Raw genomic sequence first — 18,189 nt, forward strand, 5'->3', positions numbered from 1 at the left:
AACAGACCGGTTATCTCTTAGTAACATTCTCTTGTTGGCAATCTTTCTTGCCCTCTCTCGTTAGCGCTCTGATGTAAGCAGCATCCATGTTGAGAAATGCTCTGTAAAGAAGCCCACACAGCAGAGAATCAAGGTCAACAACCCACAAAGAACTAAATCCTGCCTGTAACCATGTGAGTGAACTTGGAAGTGGAGCCTTCCCAGTTGAACCTTGAAATTACTACAGCCCTGGCCAACACCTTGATGACAGATGACAGAGAGACCCAGAACCACAGAACCCAACTAAAGCTGAGTTCAGGCTCCTGACCACAGAAACCATGAGATGATAATAAATGTGTGTTGATTCAAGTAGCTAAGTTTTAGGGTCATTTCTTACACAGAAATAGACCATTAATACATTAGGTATTCACTTGCTCAAACATTTGTTGAGACCTACTATATAGGAGTCCTGGTGTGGCACTGTTGGATAAGCACTGGACTGCTATCCTACTGATAGTGGTTCAGACCCACTAATCACTCCTCAGAAACCCTATACAAGATTGTTATGAGGCAAAAGCAACTCGACGGCACTTAAAAACAACAACAATTGGCTGAAAGATGGTCTCCCAGAATGGCTTCAGTTCTAGTTCAGAGGATGTCATAAGGGATACTGCTTAAGGAGTTTCAGGGGATCCTCCAATCTCTGTTAGACCAGTAAGTCTGGCCTTTTTGGTGAAGTTAATTTTTATGTTCTACATTTTCTGTCTGAAACCTGTGATTGTGAAGCAGTCTGAGTAGTTGGGAGTGAGAGCCGAGCACTGTTTAGTTCCTTTGGTCTTGGAGTCACAATGGCTGTAATTGCTGTGGTCCATTAGTCCTTGGAACTAATTGCTCTCTTGAGGCTTTGGGTTTCTTCATTCTCCTTTGTTCCAGATGATAAGAGAACAATAGTTTTGTTTTACTGGCCACTTACAAACTTTTAATACCTCAGACATTGCTTACTAAAGTAAGATGCAGAATTGAATCAATGGCACTGAATTGTACGTGTAGAAATTGTTGGGTCGGTGTATATTTTGCTGTGTGCATTCTCAACAACAATGAAAATGAAGTAATTATAATATCATCGGACTCATAGGGTTCAAGTGATACTCCATGGACAGCAGCAGTTATGGAGAAAAATGTCATTTACTGAGTCATAGTCTCGGTAAGTCTGTCTATGTAAATATCTAGTAATAGGAATCCAAGAGAGAGTGAAAACCCAACCAGTCCCATAAGTCGTCTTCAAGTCCTGTGACTCTGCAATTCAGATTTTCTCAAATCCTTAAAACCAATACCCTATTTGCTTGAGTCACTTGATGGTGTTGGTATAGGAGGAGGAACATTTATTCTCCACCTCTTATACTTCCCTATAGGGGGACCTCCAGTAGAGTGGCACTGCTGGCCTCTTGTCCCACCTCACTGGTGCATCTGGAAGAAGGAAGTAAGCATGCTCAGTTCAGTCTTCTTCCTCTGCCTGCAGAAAAGGTACATTCTGAGTTTGGCAGAGGATGCTTTGCCTCAAAGGTTTGCCTAAAGTAAGGTGAAGAATAAGGTCAATTCAGAAGAATCTTAGCAAGCTGTCTCCTCCAAAAGCGATCCCTAGGTGGAGCAAACAGTTTGTGCTCACCTGCTAACCTGAATATGGGCAGTTGGAACCCACCTAATGGAACTGTGAAGGAGATGCCTGGGCATCTGCTTCTGAGAAGACTGCAGCCAAGAATAGCCCCGGAGCTGTTATACTGTGTAACACACAAGGTTACCTGCCATGAGTTAGAACTGACTTAGACAACAATGGATTGGGTTGGCTTGGATTTGGCCCTCCAAAAGGGTGTTTTTGTCAGCAATAAAACTGACTCTTTGATCTCCACCTGACTGTTTCTTGACTCTTAGCTAGTATGTGTTGTTGGTATGTGCCATAAAGTCAGTTCTGACTTCTTGTACAGGGTTTCCAAAGCTGTAAATCTATACGGGAGCAGAAAGCCTCATCTTTCTCCCACGGAACAGCTGGTAGTTTCGAACTGCTGACCCTGAGGTTAGCAGCCTGATTTGTAACCACTACGCTACCAGAGCACCTTTAGTCTGTACCACCCTGAAAAGACTCTCTTTCTATCTTGCTCATTCTTAATCTTCATTAAGTCTCCTCATCACGACCAGATGGCTATCCTGAGCAAACTTTCTGCAAAGACAGCTCATTCTCTGGCTTTATTCTCCCCATACAGTCTGGCTCCCACCCACCAAGGTCCTGAATCATGGAGCAATTTGGCAGATTCCCTTTATACCCATGCCTTAGTCTCTGCCAACCCTGCAGATGCCCCGGCTCAGCCAAGTCTCTTCTAATTACCTCTTGGATGACAGATATTCTTGCAATTTCTTCATGTCTGGTAAATGTTCCAACTTCTCCACTTTGTCTTTCTCACTGAAGACGTTGAAAAAAAATAACAAGCTCGGTAAGTGTTGCATTTTGGAGTCATCATTAATTTCAAGCTTGTCTTCTTTTATGAGTTGTCCTCCATTCCCACAGAGAACTCTTTCCTCCTTGTTGCATTTGAAACCCCCTGTTTAATTTTCCTTCTCATCGCTGAGCTGGGACTAACTAACTCCAGTCATGTTCTTGAAACAGCAGCAGGAACGGCATCAGGGTAGGAGTTCCCAGGTGTAGGCAATTGGCACCGTGAGTCTTGGAAGCATCTCTTCCAAGGACTTGCTGCTCCTCGTCTGTTCAAGAACACTTCCCAAGAATTACTTTCCTGAACAAACCAGAGCACTGACAAAAGTCTTCAGAAGGATGCTACCTACAATGAACATAGTTACTGAGTGAAGAAGGTGGAGTGGTTAGCTAGCCTTCATCCATTAACTCATATAACCAATCAGTAGTCAACTGCCACCAAGTCGATTCTAATTCATGGTCACCCATGTATTTCTGACTTGAACTGCGTACGTTTTTTAAAGTTGTGATTCTTTGTTAGCACATCATCAGGCCTTGCATCTGAGGTGTCTTTGGATGGGTTGTAGTCACCTACGTTTCAGTTAGTAGTTAAGTGTGTAAACTTTTGCACTGCCCAGGGACACTGAACTCATTCATATGCAATGATTTTCTTTTCTCCTTCCAGATGAGCTGTCTTGTCGCTAACAAAGAAGAGTTTCTTGTACAAAGGTGTTTTATGGAGGCGTAGGGGGAGAGGAAGAGGAACTCAAAGGAAGGGGGCAAGAAAGAGCCTAAATTTCAAAAGCTCCATCTGATAGAACATTTTGTGAGAACGGTCTATATCTGTGCTGTCTGTCACAATCCACATACACCTATTGAACATTTCAAATAAGACAAGTTAGACTGAGAAAATGAATCCACTCATCACTACCCACCTATTGCCCATCCAACCAACAGCCATCCATTGATCCATCCACCCACCCACACATCCACTCATAGATCCATCCTCCCATTTTCCTTCCTACCTACATTTATTTATCAGATCTTCTTAGCCAGCTCTCTGCTAAATCCTCCCTGGAGATCTAAGGATAATTACAACATTTTAATTAATTTATTTAGTTTAATTAAGTTAACCTTAAATAAGCGCATGTGACTAGTGGGCACTGTATTTGTTGGTGCAACTCTAGAAGATGTCATTTGGAGGGTACATGGACTTTCCCTTTCATATCACCATGTTTCTTTTTGAGTCATGGATGCTATAAAGGAAAACAACGGTCCATGTGACTCACAGGACCGGGACAGTGCATGAGTGTCATGGTATTCCATGCTCATGGAAGATACACTCTAATGATGCTTCATGTATGCTTCACATATTGGGAGTCCACATGTAAATACAACCTGCAGACATGTCTGAGTTAAAAAAAAAAATTAATTAGCTGCTGACATTTAAAAATCAAGCGATTCAACATAGCAAATCAGATTTACAGCTTCTTTGGAAAAGTCAGAGACTCCACCTGACAACCTTCAGACGAAAGAGGAACATGGTGTCCTTTACTCAGGGCTGGGCTCTTCCACCTGCCACAGCTCCCTCCCTTCAGTCCACTCCTTGTGGTTTATATCATCTTTGTAGGCATGTGGATTTGTTTACTCATTTTTCATGGTTGTAAGTAGGGGATTTGTTTAGTGTCAGACATCCTATTTCTGCTGCTTAATAAGAAGTGACTTCACCTCTCAGAGCTTCAGTCTTCTCATGAGAGAGCACTGGAATGGAACAGAATGTTGTCAGCAGATGCTGTCAGGACTCAATGGGTCTATGCTGGTGTACCTTTCGATACTGCGCATGCTCTTGCTATGTCCTCAAGAGTGGCATAATTTGTACTCAACAACTAATCTTGGACGGGGTGTGTGTGTGGTTTAAACCTACCCAGCAGTACTGCGGAAGAAAGGTCTGGTGATTTTCTGTTACAATTGTTGTTACTGTTAAGTGCTGTCGAGTCAGATCCGACCCATAGTGACCCTATATAGGGTTTCCAAGGAGTGACTGGTGAGCTTGAACCACTGACTTCTGTTACAATTGTTGTTGTGATGTGCCGTGGAGTCGGTTCCGACTCATAGCGACCCTATACAGGGTTTCTGAGGCTGTAAATCTTTACGGGAGCAGAATGCCTCAACTTTCTCCCACGGAACAGCTGGTAGTTTCGAACTGCTGACCTTGTGGCTCACAACCCGATTCGTAACCACTACATAATTACAGCCCTGCAAATGCTATAGGTCACTTATATTTTGTAATACATGGGCTTGCTATAAATTAGAATGGACTCTACCGCAATGGTTTTGGTGTCTTGGTTTTGGTTGAAAGGAGAAGCAATATGAAGAGACAGGATGAGTAGAAAGAAAAGGAAGAAGAGAGAAGAAGAGGACGAGGGCTTGGAAAGGGACCAGGAGGGGGTAAGAAGATACCCTATTCAGTTTCCAAACAAATGAAAGCCCAACAAAGAAGAAAATAATACGCTTTCCCATTAAAAGATTCCTTCCAACATAATACTCCAACCACCCATGCTGTACATTGGAGGTGGGGGCAACTGGGAGGGGATGTATGAACAAACACAAGGAAATAAATCAGCTGGCCCCTAAGATCTTTGTCCATGGATTAGAAACCTTTGCCCTGAGAATTAGTTCTCCAGTAGCTTCTTTGAGTGCACTTGGGGTCTTGTGACAGGAAGAGCTGAACCTCAAAGAGCCTGGCAGGTCCCTCCCCCATATCTAGCATCAGGAATCAGAAACGCTATCCATGTGACATTGTTTGTACTTGGTGATAGAGGAAAGCCACATCATTCTACGACAAACAGAGGGTAAGGAATGTGGCTGTTGTTATGAGCAGGTGAGTATCAATTCAAAGCAATCCTATGTACAATGGAATGAAAAATAGCCCAGTCCTGCACCATCCCCACAATTGCTGCTATGTTTGAACCCTTTCTTGCAGACACTGAAAATCCATCTCTTTTTTGCTGACCCTCTACCAACTATAAAATCCTGTCTTCCTGACAGCCTGTCCAAAGTCCCTGAGATGAAGTCTCGCCATCTTCACTTCTAAGGAACAGTCTGCCTATACTTCTTACAACACAGACCTGTTCCTTCTCCCTGAAGTCCACGATACAGTCAAAGTTCTTCACCAACGCCATCATTCAACAGTATCAATTCTTCTTTGGTCTTCCCTATTCATTGTACGGCTCTCATATGCATTTGAAACAAATAAAAATACCATGGCATGGGTCAGATGCACATTTGTCCTCAAAGTAATATCTTTGTTTTGTTGCTATTGGTCCTCCCCACCCCAAAACACTTCAAGAGGACTTTTGCAGCAAATTTGTCCAATACAATATGCCACCGAATTTCTTGACTGATGCTTCCATGGGTGTTGATTGTGGATTCAGACAAAATGAAACCTTTGGCAGCATCAACCTTTCTTCTGTCTATTATAATGATGTTTACTGGTCCAGATGTGAGGATTTTTGTTTTCTTCACATTGAGGTGCAATCCATACTGAAGGCGGTAGTCTTCAATCCCCTAAGTCCTTCAAGTCCTCTTTGCTTTCAGCAGGCAAAGTTGCACCATATGTAAATCAGAGGTTATTAATGACCCTTCCTCCAACCCTAATGCTCTGCTTCATACAGTCCAGTTTTACACATTATTTTCTTTTCTGAATAAGATGGTGAAAAGATACAAACCATCTTGACACACACCTCTTCTGATTTTAAGCCATGCAGTACCTGCTTGTTCTATTCAAACAGCTGTCTTTTGGTCTACATAAAGGTTCCACACGAGCACGACTAAGTGTTCTGAAATGCTCATTCTTCCCAATGTTATCCTAATTTGTTACAATCCACACAGTTGAATTTCTATGCAAAGTCAATACACAGGTAAACATCTTTTTGGTATTCTCTGCTTTTAGCCAAGATCCATCTGACGTCAACAATAATGACCCTCCTTCTATGAAAATACGGTCTTAGTGATCTAAATGATGTGAGGAAACTTATGATAGAATTTTGCAAGGCCAATGACTTATTTGCTAGAAATACCCCTTTTCAACCCCATAAATGGTGACTGTATACATGTGTGGTTAAGTGCTGTCAAGTTGGTTCTGACCCATAGCGACCCTGTATAGGGTTTCCCAGGAGTGACTGGTGAGCATAAACCACCTACCTTGTATTTCAAACTCGAATTGCAGTCCAGTACATTATCCCACAGTGCCATACCAGGACTCCAGTAACACTGGTGGGGGTAGTTTTGTGCTGTGGAGTTGGTTCCAACTCATTGCAACCCTGCAGTGGGCTTCTGAGGCTGCAAATCTTTATGGGAGCAGAAAGCCTCATCTTTCTCCTGTGGAACGGCTGGTAGTTTCAAACTGCTGACCTTGAGGTTAGCAGCCCTCATCATAACCACTATGCAACCAGAGCTCTTTGACTATACATGACTATACGTGTAGACTTCACCAAATGAAATATACAGGAATCAAATAGACCACATCTATGGAAAGAGACAATGGAGGAGTTCGATAACATCAGTCAGAACAAGGCCAGGGGCTAGAATGTGAAACAGACCATTCATTGCTCCTCTGCACATTCAAGCTGTAAGATACAGATGCAGCATGGAGAATTTAACTAGATTCTTGAGCAGTTATAACCTCAGGTTCAGAACTGTTTAAGTCTGCCCATGTTCTCAAAGTTGGTCATAAGATTATGTAACTCAGAATTTCCTAGAGGAGGAAAACTGAAATTCTAGGGCACTATATCCAGATATGAGGAATGAGTCTAGCTAGCAGTAAGGCTAAGGAGAAGTCCTCGTGTGGCGTTGTGGGTTTATGTGCTGGACTGCAAAACTGGTTTGAACTGCAAGGTTGGTGGTTCAAGCTCACCAGTTGCTCCTTGGAAACCTACAGGGTGGCTATAAGTCAGAACCAACTCAATGACATTTAACAACAACATCAAAGGCTAAGGAATTTTTTAGATATGTGAGAATCCTTTAAAAAGGCAGAGTACTGGGGAAGCATAGTTAGCAGCCAGTGAGAATGGCTCAATCTTTCTCCTGCAGAATGGCTGGGGAAGGATGGGAATGACTCCCAGTGTTAATGGTCAGGAAAGACTTCTCTGAGGAAGGCTTGGAGGATCTGGAAAAACAACAATGTTGTTGTTTTTGTTAAGTGCCATGGAATCGGTTCCAACTCATCATGACTTTTTATAAGGTTGTTGAGGAGCAAGTGGTGAATTTGAACCACCGATCTTGCAGTTAACAGTCCAGTGTTTATCCTACAGCACCACCCCAAAAATAACAAAATGTGAAGCTATTGTTTCACTAGATATCTTCTGTCTAGCTCTCTGCACTTCTTAAGGTAATGTTCCTGTCTCTCTAATTCTTCCCTGAAGAATCTGCATTCTTCAGTTTACACCATGTCAAAATGGCAGTTTGGGCATCCTTGAGGGACTCAAATCATGTTCCTTTGAAACATTCTTTGAGTTCTGGGAACAGAAAGAAGTCTGAAGGGGAAAGATCAGAGATGTAGGGTGAATGGGGTAAGGTTTCCTAACAGAATTCTCATAGGACAGTCTTTTCTACCCTCAAAATAAGCAGATGCAATGTCGTGATTGAAAAAAAAAAAAAAAAAAAATCCTCCCTGACCTTTTTCTTACAAATGCAGTTTTCATTTTCTTAAAACTTCTTTCAAATAAACCCCCATGATCAGTATGTGAACTTAAAGAAAATTATCCAGATAATCCCTTTGGGATCCCAAGACACAGTGGCCATATCATTTTGAGCTGATCTCACTATCCTGAATTGAAGTGGCTAAGCACATCTAGTAGTTCAGAAACTACTATTTGGACTGGACCTTTTTTTGGAAGGCACCCTAATGAGACTCTTATTGTTGTTGAGTGCCATTGGGAAGGTTCCAACTCATACTCACCCTGCATAGGGTTTCCGAGGAGCTGCTGGTGGGTTTGAACTGCTGAACTTTCAGTTAGCAGTCTAGTGCTTGCCTTACAGCTCCACACTAATAAGACTAAGACAAGTGTGCTGCTGAGAAAACAACTATCCACTGATCACAGAGACATACTTAAACAGGTTTTTTGGTTGCTAAAATAAGCTCATACGTATCCTAAAAAACATGAAATATGAGGAAGCTTCCAAAAATTCTTGGGAAAAAAAATGTAATTAAAGGATAACAGAGTTTTTCCAGGAACTTTCTGAAGCCCCTTTAGCTTGTGGGATAGTGATAAGCACCAAGAAGAAAAACAAAGCTGGTTTCTTTGGTAGAAGTATGCTTCAAGTTTCCACGTAAGATGATGTTATATATTCCTGGATTCCTGGCCAAATAGAGGACGTCTACGCAGTATGATGAACAATTTCATTACATATTTATATATCCATACAACCACCTTTGTATCCATCCATCCACACATCATCCATTCATCCATCTACTGATCCATCCTTCTACATTCTTTCATTTATTGATCAAATCCATCTACTCAGCTCTGTGCTAGACCCTTTCTGAAGTTCCAGAAATACAACAGTAAATGAAACACACACCATCATTATGCTTGGGATATTCACAATTCAGACACAGAGAAGGTAAATTAAAAAGACAGTTGCAATACACACGTCTCTTTACCTTGTCCAAAATTGTATCAATGAAGATATATTCATTTGTGTTCACCATTACTTGCACATCAATTCAAGAACCTGTGTGCATCTGCTCTATTCCAAGTGCTACACAAGCACGTGGGATAAACTGACAGATAAAAACAATATTTCTCCTGTGTTTTGGGTTTCACAATCTTCCCTACTTCTCTCCATAGACTTAACACTGTTCTGTACCAAATAAAGATGGTGTAGTTTAAGGCGGTAGGTAAGATAATGGACATTCGAGTTAAACATTATGGCATTGTATCTAAGTTCTGTCACTAATAGGCTGTCAGACCTGTGACAAGGTATTTAGCCAATCTGATTCTCAGTTTACTCATCTCTAAAATGGCAATAACAATATCCATTTATGTTTTTTTTTAAGAATTAAATACGATAATAGATATAAATCAAAACAAGCACCTGTGTATAGATCAAGATGAAATTGTTTCAATAGACCAAGGGAATATTGCATGGTTTTTAAAACATCTGCAATCTGTGATATGCAGATGACATAATCTTTTGTGCTGAAAAAGAAATGGACTTAACGTACTAACTGATGAAGATCAAAGCCTTCAGTACGAATTTCACCTAAAAGTAAAGAAAACAAAAAACCCTCACCACTGGGCCCATAAAATATATCGTACTAAATAGTGAAGAAATTGAGGTTGCCAGAGATTTCATTCTACTTGAATCAACAATCAATGTCCATGGACGCAGCAGCCAAGAAATAAAATGATGTACTGCTTTGTGCAAGTCTATTGTAAAAAACCTGCTTAAAAAATCTTAAAAAGCCAAGATGGCACTTTGGATGACTAAGGTGTGTACCTGACCCAAGCCATAGTATTTTCACTGATCCCATATACATGTGAAAGTCGGACAATGAAAAGGGGGGAGTGAAGAAAAATCGATACATTTGAATTGTGATATTGTCAAAGAACGTTGAATACGCTATGGGCTGTAAGAAGAATGAACACATGAGTCTTGGAGCAAGTACACCTCCAAGTCACAATGCTCCTTAGAACTGGGGATGATGTGACTTCATTTTGCTTAGTTTTGACACACCATCAGGAGGGACCAATTGTTGGAGTAAAGTAGAGGGTTGAAGAGGAAAAGGGAGACCTTCCATGAGATGACTAACAGAGTGGCTGCAAGAAACAAGAGAGGAAATTGTTTCAATAGACCAAGGGAATATTGCATGGTTTTTAAAACATCTGTGAGGATGGCAGAGAACTGGGACATCTTTCGTTCTATTGTTCATAAGGTCACTGTGAGTTGGAGCCAACTTCATGGCATCTAATAGCAACAACAGATGTTTGGTATGGTCATCATTGCAGTCTCTGAGGCAGAGCCAATCAGATGATAATAAACATCAGTACTAATCTGGAGTGTTGTCTCTTACCAGAGACCTCTAAGTACCTTGTATATATTATCTTTTTTATATCTACGCGCCATCTCTCCCGCCTCCCCAGCCTTCTCTAGTTTAATTTTCTAGTTTCTATTTGGTCTATTTAGTTTTTTATCACTCCCAGGAAAGCACTTAAGACCCAAGATAGTCTGAGAGAAAAGACTACAACCCTGGTGGGGAAGAGCTTGTGATTTTCTCCCCACCCACCGTTCTCCCATCTCCCCATTTTGCACATTGGTCCAAGAATGCCTGAACAAGGTGTCTGGAGGGAACGGTGTCACAAGGTTCCCCAGGAGAGTAATGGGCACTGATGGACACTGGGAACACATTTGTATACATGTCCTTTTGAAGGTGGTGCTGCGGACTGTAGATGTCATCATTGCTGGATTTTTAAAGGTAAATTTCCTCTAGCACTATTGGGAGGGAAGATCTGCTTCCCTTCAGAGAGACTGGAGACAAGAGACAGCAAGGAGTTGTTATCATGGAAACCACGTCTCCCACTCGGCCCCAAGGGGCACTTCTGGAAATGGTTTGGAATTTGATCACAGTCTTCAAGCATAAGACCGTGGTTAAAAGCTGTTATTTCCTTGCTTCTGATAAACGGGTGTTGAGAAGCTGCCAGTTCTGGTTTCACTGGGATAGAGTGGACGGGGGTGGGGTGGGGTGGGGCATGGAGTAGGAGAATGAGGACAGACAACAGCATGGAGGTCCACGAGTTTTGGGCTTGCACAGCACCCAAAACAGAGTGGATGGTTTGGAGACAGTCCTGGTTGACTACTTGTCAAAAGTGAGACAGTTGAAGTTAGATTGGGCAGTGTGTGGCGGGGTCCCTAAGGGACATTAGAGTTAAGGTTGTGGTGTGTGGAGGGGTCACTAAGTGACTCACCCTCTATGGCTGGGAGGGTCAGCTTTAAGTAAGAAATTGTACAACCTGGAGATGATTCATCAACAACCCTGGAGGGTCTTGAGAAGAATCCCAGATACAGGGTTGTTGTTGTTGTTAAGCATTGTTGAGTTGATTCTGACCTGTAACCATCACCAAGTGAAGCTGAAATCAATTTGGTGAAGCTTTGTGGGAATGAAAGAGCACACACCCCATCTAAAGGTGGGTGCAGCACACCCAGCTCTGGTGGCTGGTTGCCAGGTGGGTTAATAGCTCCAACAACTGCCTGACTTTCTAGCACAAATTCAGTAGGTATCCCAGACTGACCTGGGGAAGCTGGTTCTGCTTCCGGACTGGCTCACGTGCCTTCCCACCCCTGGTGGTCTAGTGGTTGATATTTACACAGCACTTTACAATCTCCCTTGGTTAATCCAGCGTGTTCCCTGGGTCACTTCTCATTAAGCTGAGCGCAGCCTTCTTTTCACTGGTTCTGAATTAAAGTGTCACTTTTCCCAGCAAGGGGCTGCAGGTGGAAAAGTACCAGCACAGAGAACTTGGGAAAGCCATTAGCTTCCACCTCTTTGCCTGGACCCATACTGTTGCTTCCCATAACTACCTCCTCCCTCAAGTTAAACTAAAAACTGGGTTCTGGGAGTTTTAACAGATGAGGGTGTCTGGCCCAGCCGATGTGGGAGAATATTTTACAATAGCAGTTGGACCTTTGCGTGCCTTCTTTGGTTTTCCCAGGTTACCCAATTATTCCAGTTGTGCGGCCGCAACTCACCCTGATGCTTCTGAGAACGTGCATCAGGAACGGCCTTGCTGCTCTGATTTCAGTTGTTTCTAGTCACGGGGCCCCCAGTTTGATCTCAGACCATAAAGCCAGGCACCTCCCTCAGGCATTCAATGACAGACAAATTACTGATCCAGCCATGTTGAAACAGTAACAGGCCTCCCCTTGGCTGCAAATGCAGCTGCAAGAGAAAAGGGGGCTGCACATTTTCCTGGAGTGGGTCAGAGTTTTACCCCTGTTCAACACACACACCAGCTCTGTCTCCATGGTTCTGGGAAAGTGACCCAGTACCTCTGAGTCTCTGTTTCATCCCCCATGTAATGGGTTCATTGGGGGCTATCTTCCAGATGTAATTAAAGAACACAACAATAGAACATGTTAAGGGCACTATTAAGCACTTGAATGCTACCTGAAAGGTTGGTGGTTCAAATCCACCCAGTAGCTCCACGCGAGAATGAAGTGATGATCTGCTCCCGTAAAGAATGCAGTCTTGGAAACCATATGTGACAATTCTGTCATATGAAATTGCTATAAGTCAGAATCAGTTCCTAGGCACCGAACAATAACATCTGGGACACACTGGGGGCTCTGACTCATGATTGCTGAATCTTACAGCAACACGTGTGCATTGGTTACATGGCTCAGAGATATGGTGAGTGAGGACACTGGTGCTCGCCTCACCCTATTGCTCAGACTGTGGGACATCACTTCATTTCTTGGGCTGTGCCAAGATACTCAGAAGACACATCAACTCGACCTGAAACCACCTTGTAGGTGGTGGACTAGAGTCCTGCTCGAGCAGTTACTAGCAGAATGATTTTGGTCAAGTCTCTCAGGAGCTAGTACACATGAAACATTCCAGGGCCACGTGTTACGTGGTCAGGAGAGAATATGATCAAAAGCTTGGGGAGACCACACAGGAGGTCTGCACCTGAAAAGCTAAGTTTGAACAAAAAAGGTAGTTAGAAGAAAGGAGTTGAGGGCAGATTTCACATGCAAAAAAAGAAAACCATGTCCTGCCTTGGGATTTATATCTCACAAAGTTCCCCAAATTAAGGCAACTCTTGGAGATAAATTGTGTCTAAGGCACTGGAGACTCACATATGTCCTCACAAAGAGGGAACAAGGCAGATGGTAAACTAAAGGGCAGGGATCCTGATGCAGGCTCAGACTCTTTATTAACACTCCTTCAATGACAATAGGGAGCCTTGGTGGTACAGTGGTTAAGCAGTGGGCTGCTAACTGAAAGGTCGACCATTCGAATTCACATCACTCTGGGAGAAAGAGATGTAACACACTTCTGTAAAGACAGATAGATAACCTTGGAAGCCCCATCCTACAGGATCACTGTGAGTGGGGATCCACTCAACAGCATTGGGTTAGGTTTGATTTCTTCATTAAAACAAAACAAAACGACAGCAGTACTGTGGTGAGATACATATCACAGTTTGCCATCTTTAACTAGTTTGAAGTGAACAATTCTGTGATGTTAATTACACTTGCAGTATCTTGTTATGAAAAGGCTTGTAACTGAGTGGCTCATGATAACATTGTGAAGAATGGATACTCCAGAACACTTCATTGTGCTCATGAGGAACCTGTATGTCGACCAAAAGGCAGTTGTTAGAAGAGAACAAGGGGGCACTGAATGGTTTAAAATCAGAAAAGGGGTGTGCCAGGGTTTTATTCTTTCACTATACATATTAATCTGCATGCTGAGCAAATAATTCGAGAAGCTGGATTATATGAAGAAGAACGTGGCATCAGGAGTGGAGGAAAACTCATTAACAACCTATGATATGCAGATGAGGCAACCTTGCTTGCTGAAATGAAGAGGACTTAAAATACTTAATGATGAAGATCAAAGACCACAGCCTTCAATATGGATTGCAGCTCAATGTAAAGAAAACAAAGATCCTCACCACTGGACCAATAAATAACACGATAAATGGAGCAAAGATTGAAGCTGTCGGAAATTTCATTTTGCTTTTTCATAAGCGGTCTGTGGCTAGAATACAGGTGTTGGTAAAAAGCATCTCAAAATCTAAGCCAAAATGGAAAAGGAAAAGACCCATATCAAGATAGTTGTAATTGGACATGTAGAATCTGGCAAATCTACCACTACCTGTCACCTGATTACAAATGTGGTGGGCTCAAGAAAAGAGCAATTAAAATTTTTGAGAAGGAAACTGCTGAGCTGGGGAAGGACTCTTTTTAAGTACGCCTGAGTCTTGGATAAACTGAAAACAGAACGTGAGTGAGGTATCACCACTGTTACCTCCCTGTGGAAATTTGAGACCAGCAAGTACTATGTGATCATCATTGATGTCCCAGGACACAGAGACTTTATCAAAAACATGATTATAGGAGCCTCATAAGCTGACACTGCTGTCCTGATTGTTCCTGCTGGTGCTGGTTATCTCTGAAAATGGGCAGACCTGTGAACACGCCCTTTTGGCTTACACACTGGATGTGAAACAGCTAACTGTTGGTATTATGAAAATGGAATACACTGAGAGCCCCCCAACTCCCCAGCCAGAAGAGCTACGAGGAAATCATTAAGGAAGTCAGCACCTACATTAAGAAAACTGGCTACTACCCTGAAACAGTAGCATAGGTGCTAGTTTCTGGTTGGAATGGTGACAGTATGCGGGAGCCAAGTGCTAACATGCCTTGGTCTATGATATCAAAGTTCACCTATAAGGACACCACCACCAGTGGAACCACACTGCTTGAAACTCTGGTTTGTATCCTGCCACCACCTCATCCATCTGACAAACCCCTGAGTCAGCTTCTCCAGGAAGTCTACAAAGTTGGTGGTATTGGCACTGTCCCTGTGGGCAGAGTGGAGACTGGTGTTTTCAAACTAAGCATGGAGGTAACCTTTGCTCTGGTCAATATTACCAATGAAGTAAAATCTGCTGGAATGCACCATGAGGTTTTGAATGAAGCTTTGCCTTGGGACAACGTAGACTTCAATGTAAAGAATGTCTCTGTCAAAGATGATTGCCGGGGCAATGTGGCAGGTGAAAGCAAAAATGATCCACCAATAGAAGCAGCGGGCTTTACTGTACAGGTGATTCTCCTGAACCACCCAGGCCAGATCAGTGCTGGATATGCACCTCTGCTGGATTGTCGTCACACAACTCACAATGCTTGTAAGTTTGCTGAACTCAAAGAGAGGATTGATCACCCATCTGGTAAGAATCCGGAAGATGCCCCCAAATTCTTGCAATCTGGTGATTTTGCCATTGTTGACATGGTTCTCGGCAAGCCCATGTGTGCTGAGTGCTTCTCAGACTCAGACTACCCTCCTCTGGGTGGTTTCACTGTTTGTGATACAAGACAGATGGTTGCTGTGGGTGTCATCAAGGCAAGGGACCAAAAGGCTGCTGGAGCTGGCCAAGTCACCAAGTCTGCTCAGAAAGCTCAGAGGCTAAATGAATGTTACCTTTAAAAGCTGCCATTCAAGTCTTAATCCGTGGTGGAAGAATGGTCTCAGAACTGCTTGTCTCAATGGGGATTTAAGTTGAATAGTGAAAGACTGGCTAATGATAACAATGTATCGTAAAACCTTCAAAAAGAAAGAAATGCTATGTGGACCATTTGTTTCTTTTTTGTGTGCCAATTTTAACTTAATAACTTTTCAAATCACTACTTTTTAAAAGGAAACAACTTGACCAAATATTTGTCACAGAATTCTGAGACCCATAAAAACAAAGTTTAATGAGAGAGAAAAAAAATTCATTTTGCTGGATCCACAGTCAACACTTATGGAAACAGCAGTCAAGAAATCAAATGACATATTGCATTAGGTAAATCTGCTGCACAAGACACCTTTAAAGTGATTAAGAAAAAAAAAAAATCAGCTTGAGGACTAAGGTACGCCTGGCCCAAGCCATGGTATTTTCAATAACCTCATATGCATGTGAAAGTTGGACTTTGAATAAGGAAGATCATAGAAGAACAGATGTATGTGAGTTATGGTGCTGGAGAAGAATATTAAAAGTACCATGGACTGCCAGAAGAACCAACAAATCTGTGTTGGAAAAAGTACATGATAGTGACACTTCGCCTGTCATACTCCAGACATGTTATTAGGAGGGAACAGTCCCCAGAGAAGGAAATCCTGCTAGGTAAAGCGGAGGGTCTGCGGAAAAACAGGGAGAGCCCCAGTGAGATGGAAGCAGTTGCAATGGCATAGAATGTAGCAGTGACTGTGAGACAGGCGCAGGACCAGGCAGTGTTTTGTTCTGTTGTACATTAGGGTCCCTATGAGTTGGAATAGACTCTAAAGCACCTCACAACAAAAGCAACCACATTTCTTGCTGTCATCACCACTATCCATTTGCAAAAGATTCCCATCACCCCAACAGAAACTCACTACCCTACAAAAGTGACTCCCCTGCCCCAGTCGCTGCTAATGACAACACTTTAGTCTCTGTGCATTTGCCTATTCTAGATATTTCATGTAAGCAGGACTCTAGATTATTTGTTCTTTTGTGTTTCATTTATTCCACTCAGCATAGTGTTTTCAAAGTTTGTCTGTTTCATAACGTACCAGGGATCATCAAAAAGTTCATGGAAAGATTTCATTGTCTTTGGATTCCATTTTCCCACAGACTTTTTGAAGTCCCTTGTATTCAAACTTCATTTCTCCTTATGGCTGAATAATATTCCATTGTATGGATGGGTGGTGATGGTTGTGGTTGTGTATCACCGAGTCAGTCCCGACTCATGGCCGCCCTGCATAGGGTTTCAGAGTCTATAAATCTTTGCAGGGTCAGAAAGCCTCATCTTTCTCCCACGGAGCAACTGGTAGATTTCAACTACTGACCTTGTGGTTAGCAGTCTAGCTCATAATCCACTACATTTACAGAGAGACCAAAATTGTTTAGCCGTTTATCTGTTTATGGACACCTGGGTTGTTTACGCTGTTTACTGTTATGAATAATATTGCAACAAACACTGGAGCACGAGTTTCTTGTTTGAGTCCATGCTTTCAAGATTCTTGGCTATTTACCTAGGAGTAGAATTGCTGGGTAATGTAATAGTGGAATTGCTAGGTAAAAGTCATACTATGTGTAACTTTCTGAGGAAAGCATGACCTTCATATTTTTTACTGGTTTATTGTTTATATTCTCTAGGAAACAGACACTGAAATATACAAAAGGTTTGTTGTTGTTAAGTGCCCTTGAGCTAGTTCCAACTCATAGCTGCTCTGTATAGGGCTTCCAAGAAGCAGCTGGTGGGTTTGAACCATCAAGCAGTACTTTTCTCACAGTGCCATACCAGGACTCCAAAAGGTTTATTGGGGAGTAAAAGCTGGGAGGATAAAGGGAAGGAGAAGGATTGGACAAAGGAAGGTGAAAGCCCACACACAGATAATCCATGTCCACTGCAAAAAATATGAACAACCCAGAAAGTTTAATGGATAACATTTCTGACAACATTTCTACCAGCACGCTGGGCTGTTTCAGAGCAAAGACCTCCATCAGCAGAATCCTGCTTGGGCAGAAATGGCCAGGTCTTCTTTCTCGTCTCATGCTTAACCACTGATGTTCTCTGAAGGCCATGGAGGTGTCTGAAGGCATGAACAGGTAAAAGCTTTCAGTTAGCCTCACTCTTCACACTTCACAGCTGGGCAGCAGACCCATTCCAGAAGGGGGACCTGAACAATAGACTTTCAGGTCTGACACAACTCCCAATTGAAGAGAGCGGTGCTTTTCTTCCTTCCTTTCTTTCTTTTTTTTCCCACTATCTGAATAATTCACGTTTGCTGTAAAAATGTAACAACCTAGAAATGTAAATGGTGAAAAAATTAAAAGACACCTAAAATGGCTAGTATTTTGGAAAATGCCCTCTTGTATATTCTTTTATGCATAGACATATATATGTATATTTCATTCAAGTTGCTGTTGTTGTTAAGTGTCATCGAGTCGATTCTAACCCATAGTGACCCTGTATAGGGTTTCCAAGGAGCAGCT

General features: G+C 42.4%; 1 pseudogene; it reads left to right on the forward strand.

Annotated features, from left to right (window-relative positions):
* The first annotated feature begins 14,256 nt into the window (after nucleotides 1-14,256).
* Nucleotides 14,257-15,659, forward strand: LOC102818893 (annotated as a pseudogene).
* The last annotated feature ends 2,530 nt before the right edge of the window (nucleotides 15,660-18,189 follow it).

Source organism: Chrysochloris asiatica, unplaced genomic scaffold (genome assembly GCF_000296735.1).
Source record: "Chrysochloris asiatica unplaced genomic scaffold, ChrAsi1.0 scaffold00078, whole genome shotgun sequence".
Taxonomy (NCBI): Eukaryota; Metazoa; Chordata; class Mammalia; order Afrosoricida; family Chrysochloridae; genus Chrysochloris; species Chrysochloris asiatica.